This window comes from Bubalus kerabau, chromosome 3, assembly GCF_029407905.1.
Source record: "Bubalus kerabau isolate K-KA32 ecotype Philippines breed swamp buffalo chromosome 3, PCC_UOA_SB_1v2, whole genome shotgun sequence".
NCBI lineage: Eukaryota > Metazoa > Chordata > Mammalia > Artiodactyla > Bovidae > Bubalus > Bubalus kerabau.
Genome location: NC_073626.1, coordinates 128,844,107 through 128,858,909, shown reverse-complemented (window position 1 = coordinate 128,858,909; position 14,803 = coordinate 128,844,107). Strand labels below are relative to the sequence as shown.

Sequence of the window (14,803 nt, the reverse complement as noted above, 5' to 3'; positions counted from 1 at the left end):
AAAAGACATAAAAATCATGATTCGTATTTTAGACATGTTTTGTTCTCTTTCCATACAGACAATAGAAGTTAGCATTCAGTAAAATGCCAGGATTGTGTGTGTGTATCTTTTGTTCTAGACATAGTATTATAAAATAGTTTAACTCTGGGATAAGCAAGATAATTCAGTCATATCTATGAGCAAATCAAGGGCAGGCACTATGACTTTTTTCTTTCATTACATTTTATGATGACTAACATTTCAAAAATCAGAATTTTCTTCAAAGCACAGTTGTGAACGAATCCAGAAAAGAAGAAAATAGCCATCTTCCTTCCTCTCTCTGTTAACATGAAGTTGTCCAACATCAGCTGCAATGATTTTCTATTTTTAAACACAGAAGTTTTCCCCTTCTCTAAAAAAGCTTTCTCCTTCTCTAAAAAGAAAATGTGATCATTGGGTTGGGAAGATCCCTTGGAGAAGGGAATGGCTACCCACACCAGTATTCTTCCCTGGAAATTTCCATAGACAAGAGCCTGGCAGGCTACCGTCCACGCAGTCACAAAGAGGCAGACACGACTGAGAGACCCACAACACAACACAGCAAAGAATGTGAAAGCAGGTTACTTCAGAGGTACCTTATTTGATCTGAATCTTCCACAAGAAGGACTAAATGAAATAGTAAAGAATGTTCATTTTTTTGTCTTCTCTTGTTGCTAGTCTCACAGTTTGGATAGACATGTAGAAAATACCTACTATGTGTAGGACTTCATGGAACTCACTCAAATGAAGGGAAAAAACAATGAAAGTGCCTGTTTTTGAACCTAGTTTCAACCATGACTACAAGATGGGAATCATTAGAAGCAGCTTTAACCACCATACGAGTAGAGTAAAAAGCCACTTATCTTGCCGTGAGAGATGAAGGCCATTGTAAATAGACCTTAGAAACTGTGAATTAGAAGATGCAGGACTTGGAACTCTTCAGGCTCATACAAACTGGAAAATGGTCATTTTTATTCTCATCCCCTTTTTATGACACTCAAGAAAAAATTGCTTCCATGTGTGCAATTATTGTATTCTAAATATATGAAAAATGTGAATTCTTCAGGGAAATTCTCCCTTAGGCCTTCAATCTGATTTTGAAATGGATGAAGTAAATGGCTGTATTTCATTATTGAAACCCCCCTAGGAAGGTATTTTGCCTTGCCTAGTAAATTGTGAATGTCATGTTGATTTTCTTTTTATTACTGCACTAGAGGATGGTATTGACTCCTTGTGAAAATCAGGCATGTGGAGAAATAAATGTCTGTCCTTAATCTTCTCTCTTCTCAGTGTTAAGAAATAAGGAAGAACTGATATATTCACACTGTTCTTGTAGCTATGGCTACTTACCCTAACTCCTGACATTTCAAAATACTGACATATCATACAGCTAGAAAATAAGATAAAAGTTTAGTAATTTTAGCTGAACTTTACACACTGTCTACATGTCTTTAATATGATCAACCATTCTTATCATTCATAAATTACATTGTACAAAAAGATTTCATGTATCATTGGAAGACTGAAGAAATCAAGCAGGTTGCCCAAAACCATTCAGTCAATAAATAATGGACTTTGGAACCTGCCTTCTGTCCCCAAACCACAGCTTCTTCACAAGAGAAATCAGGATATATCCCTGAAAGTTAAGCCTTTCTGCAAATGTCACTCTTAAAAAATTATGCTTTCATATTGCACAGTTAGTTTGCTGTGGTGGCTTTCTCTTTCTGCAGTGAGTTTTCAAGTTTCTGTGTTGGCAGTGTTTCTGTCATTTGCATTTTTAAAGGACTAGTGCTACTGCACCCTTAATCATAAGGAGTACAATATTTTAAATGTCAGAGATTCTTTCAAACACCTCTTCTTTCCCCAAGATCTCCACCTGAACTTCAAGTCAATAACTCTTTCCCAACTACTTACAGATTCAGTTCAATTCCAGTTTGAATTGAATTTGAATTGAATTCCGTGGTTTGAGTGGACTGAATCAGGGAGTTAACAACCATCTCAGCTCCATCTTCCAGATGGGCAAGACTTCACACTTGCTTTACCTTTTGGTTATCTTGTCAAAGTCTGAGGCACCAGCACCTTTATATCTTGGCATCTGAAACATAATCAAGAGTATACATCTTATTCTCTAAGATCATTGTCAGTAGTTCTCAGAGAGTTGTACCTAGATTAGCAGAATTAGCTAGAAACTTATTAGAAATACAAATTCTTGTGTCTGTTCCCAGACTTCAGACACTCTGGAGGTGGGGCCAGGGGAGCTATATTAACAAAGACCCAGGTGATTTTGATGCATAAAGCATTTGGCAATTAATTTCCTCTTTTATTCTGTATTGGCCCAATTTATGGGACTGGGTTTGAAATTTTAATCCCACTATGAAACAACTGTGGTAAATTTACAAACAAAATCTTTGATTCACATAAATACAATTTTAAAGTCCCTCAAATATTGCTTTAGTGTGGCTTTCTTTTCAGAATGAGTTCTGAAAAGTCAGATTCAAACTATACACATATATGCACTACTATACACATATACACTAACCATAGGCTTTAGATTTACAGTCTTTTTATTGATGATGGCCAGTTTATAGTTTTACTCTGAAAAGAAGTCATTATTATTTTTTTTTTAAACTGAATGATGGAAAACAATCCAAGTGTTTTAGCACTAAGAATGTTCAATATAGTAAATTTAATTCTATAATTTTCTCTGCTGCTATTCATGGACTTCTATTACCCTGGCAGAATCATAACTTGTAAAAAATGACCATGTCCTAATTAGCAAATGCCTAAAATATTTGCAATTTAAGGATTATCTGCTGCCTGTTTATTAGAATGAAACTATACAAGCACAAATAGAGATGGGCTTCCCTGGTGGCTCAGACAGTAAAGAATTTTCCTGTTATGGGGGAGACCCAGGTTTTATTCCTGGGTTGGGAAGATCTTCTGGAGAAGGAAATGACTACTAACTCCAATATTCTTTCCTGGAGAATTCCATGGACAGAAAAGCCTGAAGGGCTATATTCCATGGGATCACAAAGAGTCAGATACAACTGAGCATCTAACACATATAATAGATACACAAATGGAGACAGGTTAGCCAAAAAGGAATCTAATATTTGGCCGTACGATTGGATATAAGACAAAGGATAAGATTCATTCATTCATTCTGAAAAATTAGGAAAAAAAAGCTTGAAATTGAAATGATTAGAAACATTATTTGGGTCACATTTGGGGAAGAACTGAAATCGTTTCTTCACCATTATGTTGAGAAATGAGGGAATATGCCAGGGCAAATTAGATGTTATCTAGTTATGCCCCTTATTTTACAAATAAGGAAACAGAGACCAAGAAATGGGGATAAATTGGTCTCTTGATTATATAGCAGGAGAGCAGTACAGTTTTCAGTTTCTTAAGAAAGACACTTTTGAGATGCATGTGCATCTCAAAGGTACAAAAAAAAAAAAAAAGGATTTGCTAATTGCACTTTTAGTAAACACTCTAAATAAGGAAGGTCTGGGGGTTATCATCATCATGCGTGTGTGCTAAGTCACTTCAGTCGTGTCTGATTCTTTGCAACCCTATGTAGACTGTAGCCTGCTGGGCTCCTCTGTCCATGGGGTTCTCCAGGCAAGAGTACTGGAGTGGGTTGCCATTTCCTCCTCCAGAGTATCTTACCAGGCATTGAACTAACGTTTCTTATGTCTCTTGCATTGACAAGAGGCGAATTGCTTACCACTAGCCAACTGGGAAGCCCTCATCAATTGTTCAGCTCAGTTCAGTTCAGTTGCTCAGTCGTGTCCAACTCTTTGTGACCCCACAAATTGCAGAACGCCAGGCCTCCCTGTCCATCACCAACTCCCGGAGTTTACCCAAACTTCTGTCCATCAAGTTAGTGATGCCATCCAGTCATCTCATCCTCTGTCATCCCCTTTTCCTCTGGCCCCCAATCCCTCCCAGCATCAGGGTCTTTTCCAATGAGTCAACTCTTCGCATGAGATGGCCAAAGTATTGGAGTTTCAGCATCAGTCCTTCCAATGAACACCCAGGACTGATTCCTTTAGGATGGACTGCTTGGGTCTCCTTGCAGTTCAAGGGACTCTCAAGAGTCTTCTCCAACACCACAGTTCAAAAGCATCAATTCTTTGGCACTCAGCTTTCTTCACAGTTCAACTCTCACATCCATACATGACCATTGGAAAAACCATAGCCTTGACTAGACAGATCTTTGTTGGCAAAGTAATGTCTCTGCTTTATTTTTTTTAATATAAATTTATTTATTTTAATTGGAGGCTGATTACTTTACAATATTGTATTGGTTTTGCCATACATCAACATGAATCTGCCACGGGTGTACACGTGTTCCCCATCCTGAATCCCCCCTCCCACCTCCCTCCCCATACCATCCCTCTGGGTCAAAGAATAAATTCTCTGGATCCTTAGATCCTTCTTCAGACAGGTGTTTTGTAGTAGGTCATCCTAGGAATATTGCCTTATGATGTTAGAAGCCTTACTAGAGTCTGGACACCTCTTAGTACAGATGTTTGGATAGAGTCATTATGTGTCAGGGCTTCCCAGGTGGTGTTACTGGTAAAAAAAACCTACCTGCCAATATAGGAGACATAAGAAACATAGGTTCAATCCCTGAGAATATGCCCTGGAGGAGGAAATTTGGTATCCAGTATTCTTGCCTGGAGAATCCCATGGACAGAGGAACTTGGCAGGCTACAGTCCAAAGGTTTGAGAAGACTCCCCAGTCCAGTACTCTTGCCTGGAAAATCCATGGACAGAGGAGCCTGGTAGGCTGCAGCCTATGGGGTCACCAAGAGTCGGACATGACTGAGCGACTTCACTTTCACTTTTCACTTTCATGCATTGGAGAAGGAAATGGCAACCCACTCCAGTGTTCTTGCCTGGAGAATCCCAGAGACAGCAGAGCCTGGTGGGCTGCCGTCTATGGGGTAGCACAGAGTTGGACACGACTGAAAACAGCAGCAGCAGCAGCAGACATGATTGAAGTGACTTACTACACATGCACTGTCCTGTTATGTGCCAAAAGTTGGCCAATTCTCAGCCTCAAACAGGAAACAACCTAATCATTCAATAACAGGGTAACAGAAACATAAACTCCTCAGCAATAAAAAGGAATTAAGTTGCAATACTCATGACAACATACACGTGCATGGTCAGTTGCTCAGCTGTGACTGACTCTTTGCAACACCATGGACTGGAGTCCACCAGGATCCTCTGTCCATGAAAGCTTCCAGGCAAGAATATTGGAGTGGGTTGCCCATTTCCTACTCCAGGGGATCTTCCCCACCCTGTGATCGAACCCAAGTCTCTTGGCTTTCCTGCATTTTAGGTGAATTCTTTACTAACTGAGCCAATTGAGAATATTGAGGATGCCTAAACCTCAAAGTCATAATACTCTGCCTACAAAGTAAGCTAAACACCAGAGTGCATCCTGTGTGTTTCTATTGACATGAACAGGTGAAATAAAAAAGAAAAAAAGGAGTGATGGGAAAAAAGAAATAAAAAAATAGTTTCTCTGAAGATAAAAGTGGGATTTCTTTGTGGTGTCTCTCTTGGTCTTCCATTTGTAACACTTCTCACATCGATCTATAATTATCATTAACTAACTTTCCCTCTGAGCTCTTTGTGTTTTACTTACCTTCAACCTCTAGGAATTTTTTCAAGCCTCGGTGCAGGGTTGTGGACAAATTAATTTTCATGGGACCAAACTAGAACCTTGGTCTCACTGAGTTTGATACTAGCATCTCCAGGAAAGAGTTCCCAGCTTTGCCTTCTTTCTTCTCTTAGCAACTAGCAAAGAGGGCTTGAGGTATAGCTGTACTTGGATATCAAGTTTGTTATCCATTTGGAATTATCTCAAAGGGCATATCCATGTAACAGTATAAAATCTCTAGCTAGACGAAAAAGAAAATAACACAAAATACCCCTCATTTAATTATAGTAATAAATAGACGAAGTATAAATTTCAGCACAGGAAACTGCTGAAAACTTGATAATCCCCTAGAAATTCTCCTGCCTAACCACATAACCTTGGAAAGAAGACTCATATACTCATATTTTGCAAATAAAAGATCTTTGTATACAAGATTAAAAAAATAAAAGGGATGCCAGTCTATTTCAGTGGTGCACCAACACATGTAACAAAGTCTTTGATAGCCATAGAAAAATGTTATTAAAAATAGAAAAATGTCTCTTAAAAACAACTCCAAAAAGTTTTCACAGGGTGATATCTGTTAGGTGCTATCACAATGAGGAAATGAGAGAGGAAAAAAATGATACTGCTTTACATTCTCAGTTACAATTTATTTAGAGAGGGATGCTTATTTGCCATCTTCTTTCAAGAGATGTAAAAAATGTGAATGCTCATTAGGTAAGAAGATGTATAGTGAGGCCAGAAATAATTAAAGAACTTAAGAAGAGAAAATATGACAGGACACTACATGTTTGAATGGGAATATAAAACACACCGTGTGTTTCATAATTTTAACAGTCTGGCCAAGGCAAAGGTTTCCAGGCCATTGGTTAGGCACTTTACTCCTTTCCTTTTTTATACCTGTCTGAAGATTCAGATCAAGAACACACACATATTAAATATCTGGACACAGTAAAAAAATGATTTGAAAAATAGTGTAACTAATGAAAAACCATAAATGTACACTTGTTTGTGAAAGTGAATCCAACCTCATTCAATTCGCCATTACATTTTGGTGGTATTTATTTTCAGTTTTATTTTTCCTTTCTCTCTAGATGCTATTTCTAAAAAATGTTAAGTAAACAAATACAAAAATGCATGGTATATCAATACAAGCTCTGCCTTTACTTTGAATTAATACTTTGAGTTTATCCTCTCCCCAAGTCGATAACACATGAATAATTGGTATCATATGAGTAAATAATTTTAAACTCTAAGTTTCAAATCATGAAAAATACCAGCTCCAGTTTTTTATACAACCCAGGTCTCACTTGCTGGGTTGGACCATGCCATCTGATGATTGACAGGAAGACACAGAACACAGTCACTGGCAGCCTCCTTCTACTTGCTAGTGTGCAGCATTGGGCTGGATCTTTTGAAATGGATGGGTAAAGCTCTTAATCTTATATATCTTTCAGTGCTTTGCCTTGGTTGGAATTCAAGAAGCCTGCAGAACTTCTTAGAAAAGAATATAAATGTTCCTGAAGTGTTTCAAAAACATCAATTCAAAAGGTCTAAATCAGCAACAACAGTGACAACAAAAATGTGTCACTTTCTGTTGGAGGGAGAAACCCAGATAAAAAAGCTTATTTTCCCAGATGGTCCACTGACTAATTACACAGGCAGGAGCTCCTGAAAAGAAAGGAATCAGAAGGAAACCCTAATAACCAGTAGAATGGGAGGAACAGAATGGTAGTTTCACATTTTTGCCTCCTTTGATAGATAAAAATATAGGAGATATTTAAAGTAATGTAACCTACCATAAAATATAATGCAATTTGGTAGTCAGCAGTATTTTAGCACTCTAGCTATTATGTTACAGCATTTTATTGGTTAAAACCATTGACAATTATCATTAATAGAAGACCTAATTATTCAGACCTGCATTTAATAAGCAGACAAAAAGTCATGATATAATATAAATTGTATGCATCAAAGGACTGTATAAAGTTGATATCCCTAGGTCATGTGTGTGTGTGTGTGTGTTTGTGAATACGAACTACTGAGAATAACTGAAAATGGTTATAAAGATGACCTGAAGTCTGAACAGAGTGCTGGTGCTTCCTTAACTGCACCCTCCCAAACCTCCTGGATTCTGTGCTTCACTCTTTTCTAGTTCTTTTGCTTTTACAGACTGTCCATGCTTTATACAGCATTGACTGTGTGAATTCCAGTTGCCACAGTTTAGTTAAACATTGGTACCCAACTACACCATCCAAGTTCTAGTTACCTGATTCCCTGGTAGCTCAGATGGTAAAGTGTCTGCCTGCAATGCGGGAGACCTGGGTTCATTCCCTGGGTTGGGAAGATCCCCTGGAGAAGGAAATGGCAACCCACTCTAGTACTCATGCCTGGAAAATTCCATGGATGGAGAAGCCTGGTGGGCTAAAGTCCATGGGGTCGCAAAGAGTAGGACACGACTGAGCGACTTCCCTTTCTTTCTTTGACAGTGAGTCATTAAATAAAGTGCGAACTTTGCAGCTAACTCTTCCATTCACAGATTACAGATGCACATGGCAATCAATGACCCATCACATTCCATCTTTTAAATTTTTTTATCTTATTTTTATTGCTTATTTTATTTTTTGGCCATACTGAGCAGCATGGGGGATCTTAGTTCCCCTACCAAGGATTGAACCTATGCTTCTTGCAGTGGAAGCACAGAGTCTTAACGCTTGGCCCACCAGGGAAGTTCCCATATAGCATCTTTTACATTCTGTGTGGACTGGTCACTGCACATCTACTATTCAGTTCATGCATGAACTGCAAGGATGCCACTGTGTGACCTCTTTGTCCCTCAGTTATAACCTTGTGTGTGATTTTACAAAAATAGATAATGAAAAGAGAAAGTTGACCAGAAAGATGAAAAACACAGCCAAAAAGAAAAAATGTGATAGTACTAGAAGTGAAATTCAAATAAAAATTTATTATAGAAGAAATAGCTGACCACAGAAATGTTGACGCAGTTGTGATTTGTGAGACTGAACAGATTCAGCTAAAGGACTTCAGAAAGAGTGTATTTCTCAACACAAATGAGAAAAGTGGTTGTGAAGAAAAAAATGAAGATGTCTCATAGGAAGTAATGGTGCCCAAAACCTCCACATTGAAAGCACTCACAGAATTATTTCACAAAATTAAGAACAAACAATGAAATGCTGGCAACTTAAATAAGCATAGAAAACATATAGCTATTTACAAAAGCATAGAAAAAATTCTTATTCTATATTCTAAACTACATAAATAAAAGAAGGGAAGTACTTTTTGAAAATAAATGAAACACTTTGATTCTCATTCCTTCTAATATTTTAATGTGCTAAATAAATATTCAGTTCAGTCGCTCAGTTGTGTCCGACTCCTTGTGACCACATGAATCGCAGCACGCCAGGCCTCCCTGTCCATCACCAACTCCCGGAGTTCACCCAGACTCATGTACATCGAGTCAGTGATGCCATCCAGCCATCTCATCCTCTGTTGTCCCCTTCTCCTCCTGCCCCCAATCCCTCCCAGCATCAGAATCTTTTCCAATGAGACAACTCTTCGCATGAGGTGGCCAAAGTACTGGAGTTTCAGCTTCATCATCAGTCCTTCCAAAGAACACCCAGGACCGATCTCCTTTAGAATGGACTGGTTGGATCTCCTTGCAGTCCATGGGACTCTCAAGAGTCTTCTCCAACACCACAGTTCAAAAGCATCAATTCTTCGGCGCTCAGCTTTCTTCACAGTCCAACTCTCACATCCATACATGACCACAGGAAAAACCATAGCCTTGACTAGATGAACTTTGTTGCCAAAGTACTGTCTCTGCTTTTGAATATGCTATCTAGGTTGGTCATAACTTTCCTTCCAAGGAGGAAGCGTCTTTTAATTTCATGGCTGCAGTCACCATCTGCAGTGATTTTGGAGCCCCAAAAAATAAAGGCGGACACTGTTTCCATGGTTTCCCCATCTATTTCCCATGAAGTGATGGGACCAGATGCCATGATCTTAGTTTTCTGAATGTTGAGCTTTAAGCCAACTTTTTCACTCTCCACTTTCACTTTCATCAAGAGGTTTTTTAGTTCCTCTTCACTTTCTGCCATAAGGGTGGTGTCATCTGCATATCTGAGGTTGTTGATATTTCTCCCAGCAATCTTGATTCCAGCTTGTGCTTCTTCCAGGCCAGCGTTTCTCATGATGTATTCTGCATATAAGTTAAATAAGCAGGGTGACAATACACAGTCTTGACGTACTCCTTTTCCTATTTGGAACCAGTCTGTTGTTCCATGTCCAGTTCTAACTGTTGCTTCCTGACCTGCATATAGGTTTCTCAAGGTGGTCTGGTATTCCCATCTCTTTCAGAAATTTCCACAATTTATTGTGATCCACACAGTCAAAGGCTTTGGCATAGTCAATAAGCAGGAATAGATGTTTTTCTGGAAATTTCTTGCTTTTTCGATGATCCAGCAGATGTTGGCAATTTGATCTCTGGTTCCTCTGCCTTTTCACTTCTGGATATATACCTCCCCAAATTAAAAAAAGAAAATAAACTAAAAACAGATGCAACTGATATTTATATAGCCTTATTGATAGCACCATTATTTATAAACACTAAACTTCTGGGGTGTCTCAGCAGTAAAATCCCCCTGCAATGCAGGAGGCCACAGGTTCAGTCCCTGGGTCTGGAAGATCCCCTGGAGAGTGATATGGCAACCCACTCCAGTATTCTTGCTTGGAGAATTCCATGGACAGAGGATACAGTCCATGGGGTCACAAAAAGTCAGACATGCTAAGCACCCATAGGCACACACACACAACATGAGTATAAGGAAAGTTCAGAATAATACCAAAGAGTAAATTCTATTCAGTGTTAGTCATTAATTGATTTCAAACTAGTGGAGTATGCAGATTCAAATAAGAGCTGAGAATCATGGTTATTGCAAACACTCATTGGTAGATGAATGGATAGACGAATATTGGACACATGCTACAGAACAGATGAACTTTGAAGATAACCTGCTATCTGCCCTCTTAGAACAGTAGACAGCACATCAGTCTCATAATCTGAAGGTCCTGAAAACAGTCTGCTAAGTGAAATAAACCAGTTGGAATAGAGCAAACATATTCAGAGTAGAGAAATTCATAGAGTCAGAGAGAAGAACAATTATTTCCAAGTTTTGGGGGAGGAAGAAATGGGAAATTGTTTGTATTTAACAAATACAGAGGTAATCAAGTATGAGATTCCAGTGTACATAATTTTAACATGCAAGAACTAAAGTAACAACAAAATTACCTCCAGTGCATTCTTTTTGAGAAAGCTATTAGAGAATTACCATCCCCAGAAAATTTTAAGGGTAAATCAACAAAATGGGGGACATGAGGCTAGAAGCAGGATATTGGTCACAGGAAGCAAGGAGAAGAAATTGCAGGAGGGCAGTGAAGGCACATTTCAGCAAGACTGCTGTGGACAAGAAGCAAAGGGAACCCTGGGTAGCTGGAAATGCCAGAAGTTATGAGATGCACTTCTTTAGAAAGATAATGTAAATAGACTGAAGCACTGAAAGTATTTTGAGGAGATTCTTTTTGGCAAAGAAATCATGTTGAATTTTTGAAAGCAGAAAGCTAAAGGACGAGTCAACATTCAAAAAACCATGCATGTGAAGTAAAGTAAGTGTAATTATAGTTTACTATCACACTCAGTGATAAATAGTGTATAAAAGACACAAAATATTAAACTTGGAGTATTTACTTTTCAATCAAAATACAGTATAAAACTTGGGGTATGGAGATGAATGCAAATGTTCTGCATAACAAGGCAGAAGAAAAAATAATAGCTTTTCCTAATGGGAGGGAAACTGATAAAACTTAACAAACCAACAACAGCAAATCAGCATGTTATCTTTAGAGACACAAAGATAAATGTAATAATAATTGGAGAGAAGATAGGGAATGTTGGGCCAGTGCAGGTAGGTGGATGGATTGGATGCTGGAAGCTTGTGGATTTTCTCATGTGAGGCTTCTGTTTTTTTCAGAAAGCTTCTTCAGCTGAAAGAAAGGATTGAAAAGAAAGATGGTGATGAATTTAAACCAAAGCAGAGTTTGAAATAACCATCTGGAAAACAGAGAGGGATGAGCATGTGTAACAATAAAACGTGTGCATGCTCACTTTTGTCTTTTACAATCCTCTTTTTATAGTATATCTGTGCTTGTGCTACATGTGCTCAGTCACTCGGTCATGTCTGACTCTTTGTGACCTCTTGGACTGTAGTCTGCCTGGCCCCACTGTCCATGGATTTTTCCAGGCAAGTATACTGAAGTGGGTTGCCATTTCTGACTACAGGGGATCGTTCTAACCCCAGGGATCAAACTGCGTCTCCTGCATTGGCAGGTGGATTCTTTACCACTGAGTCACCTGCAAAGCAAATCTGACTCCATATTGGATCTGTTCCTTTCCCTGTGCTTAGTCATGCTGGCTCTGCACCTTTCTTAGAAGAATGTTGAAATATACAGGGTAGCCCTTTCTCAAGGCTCTGACCTTTAAGGATATAACAATTTTTCGTTCATACAGTGTCAGGAAGCATTTAACAGGAGGCTTCCTGTATGCTGTTTTGGATCTGTCAGGAATTCTCTATTTCTTATTAATTCCTGAATATTCAGGAATTAAGAGGAGAGGCAAGCCTCTCCCCGGGGCTGAGGAATCCAGGCATTTCCTTTGTTAGTCTTTCTATATGGTGATAAGTACCCTCTTCCTTTTTTATGAACCATAGGGTAAAAGTGATTATTTACAATCCTCTCTCTTTCATGTGGATGACCTGATGTTTCCTTGTAAGTTTTTATTTTATCTCTGCTGAAAACAGCTATCTTGTAAGACAGTATAAATACCTATACAATGTTGAATAAAACACCTTTGCTCCATCAGAGTTTTGGTCCCCGTGTCTTGCTTTCTCTCTCTCTCTCTCTCTCTCTCTCTCCCCCCCTCTCTCTCTCAGGTTATTTCTTTGGAGCACAGAGGCTCTCTGAGTTCACTTTCCTTCCCGGGCTCCTAAGACCCTCTTGAGAAGGCTCTCTGCACCTTCACCTCATCAAGAGGGCGCCTGAGGCCTCCGTGAACAGAGCAAGCCCCATATCAGGGACTTTAATGGCTTTCTGCATAAACCAAGGACTATCAGCCTCTTTCTCTCTCCTTTACTTTCTTATCAGTTGACTCTGGACCACCAGGTTCGGGTCCATTAAAGGACCTCAACAATACAGAGACAAAAAGTTGAAAAACCGAGAATAACATTTGTGGTGTTGGAGGCTTACAGGAACATACTGATCTGAGGATTTCAACACCAAACAGTTTGAAAAACTAACCATGCCCCTCCCTCACCCTGCCTTTAAAAGTGCTTAGCTGAAACCCTTCAAGGAGTTCTGGTTTTTTTGGGCAGAACCTGCCAATCTTCTTGCATGGTCCTGCAATAAGCCTTTCTCTGCTTCAAACTCTTGATGTTTTGATTTGCTTGGCATCACTGTGTGTCAGGCACACAAACTTGCATTTGGTATCATATCTAAGTGTGTCACTTAACTGAAATAAAGTGATTTGCATGTAACTTTCTTTTTTCCAATAATGTCAAGTTACCAAACTTGTCTCTGTTTCCTCTTGTTCATATTGTTTGCCTGACATTCAATTTTTCATGTAAAATGTTTGACTGAAAGAAACTGCACACAAGTGGTTGTCCAACTGCTTTTCACATTTAAAGATGTGAACTTGAAATGAATGGTTCTGTGAAGTCCAAGTTGCCTAACTTGTTCTCAAGTCCAGACAGTCTGGGGTCATCCTTCACATCTGTCATGGTTGGTGTGGACTTCTCTGTGACTGGCAATATTTCCAAATGAGATTCTGACTTCTTGATGACCTCCTGTCTTGATGACCTTCTACCTCTAATTTATACAATTCCAGACTCTTTCACAAAATTTAGACTGTAAATATGTGTCATCAATTTTTTAATAATTTATGACATTTATAAAGGCTTGCCTGGTGGCTCAGATGGTAAAGAATCTGCCTGCCGTGCAGGAGATCTGGGTTCCATCTCTGGATTGAGAAGATTCCCTGGAGAAGGGAATAGCTTCCCACTATAGTATTCTTGCCTGGAGAATTCCACGGCCAGAGGAGCCTGGCAGGCTGCAATACATGGGGTTGCAAAGAGTTGGACATGACTGAGCAACTAACACTTTCATATCTTCACTTTCAAGACATTTCTCTTTTAGTCGCCAAATTAGTGAGCACAGATTTCTCCATAAACCTAGGACTGGCTAATAAACATGATCATATTGACCTCTCCTCTCCTTGTAAGAATGTTTGTGTATGGATTGTTGTTGCTAAGAGTAGAAGAAAAGCCCAACCTCAGTTAAAAGGGGGGGGAAAAAATCTCCTTTTAAAATCACGCACCACAAAACTTCTATTTAGCTATTCACGGCAGGAAACTCAGTAAAAATTATTTAAAGCACATTAATTCAAATCAGCCAGCCTACCTCCATGAGAAACTTGTTGCATAAAGGGAACAGTTCCTCTAATTAAATCTAAAAACTCTACAGCTGTGAAACTATAAATTTTTATCTATGCTAGCAGTAGCTGTAAAAGTGATTCTAAATTAAAATATTAACTTTTCCCCCTTACACACAATAAAAGACTTAAAACTTCCATAAAATTACTCATATTATTTTCGCCTTTCTAAGTGGATGCCCTGACATTGGCAGACTTTTCCTACCTCAGAATAAAGTGTTTACTTTTCACCATAATGCCTGTGCTTTTTTTTGGCAACAGTTTTCATAGCATGACTTAACTATAGAAAAACTCACACTTTTGATTTTTTCTTTCTTTCCTTCTTAGATTTTTGTTTTTTTCTAATAAGTTGTTCCTCACTGGCCAGTTGTAACAAACAACAACATCTGGTCTGTTGCTGGGTGAATAGTTAAATCTCCTCTCTCCAGGATAAGAAAATCTGTTTTTAGATCCTAGAGGATGGACTTCACACATGTTCAAGTAAGCATGTCCAAAACCTTGGCTGATCCTCTGTGTGCAAATTCAGTCATGTCCAACAGTCCTATCAT

The 14,803-nt window shown here is 38.8% G+C and overlaps 1 pseudogene; it reads right to left on the bottom strand.

The window, feature by feature from the left end:
- The window catches only part of LOC129647303 (immunoglobulin superfamily DCC subclass member 3-like), a 57,082-nt pseudogene extending 51,338 nt beyond the window's left edge, over window positions 1-5,744 (bottom strand).
- Between the last annotated feature and the right edge of the window lie 9,059 nt (window positions 5,745-14,803).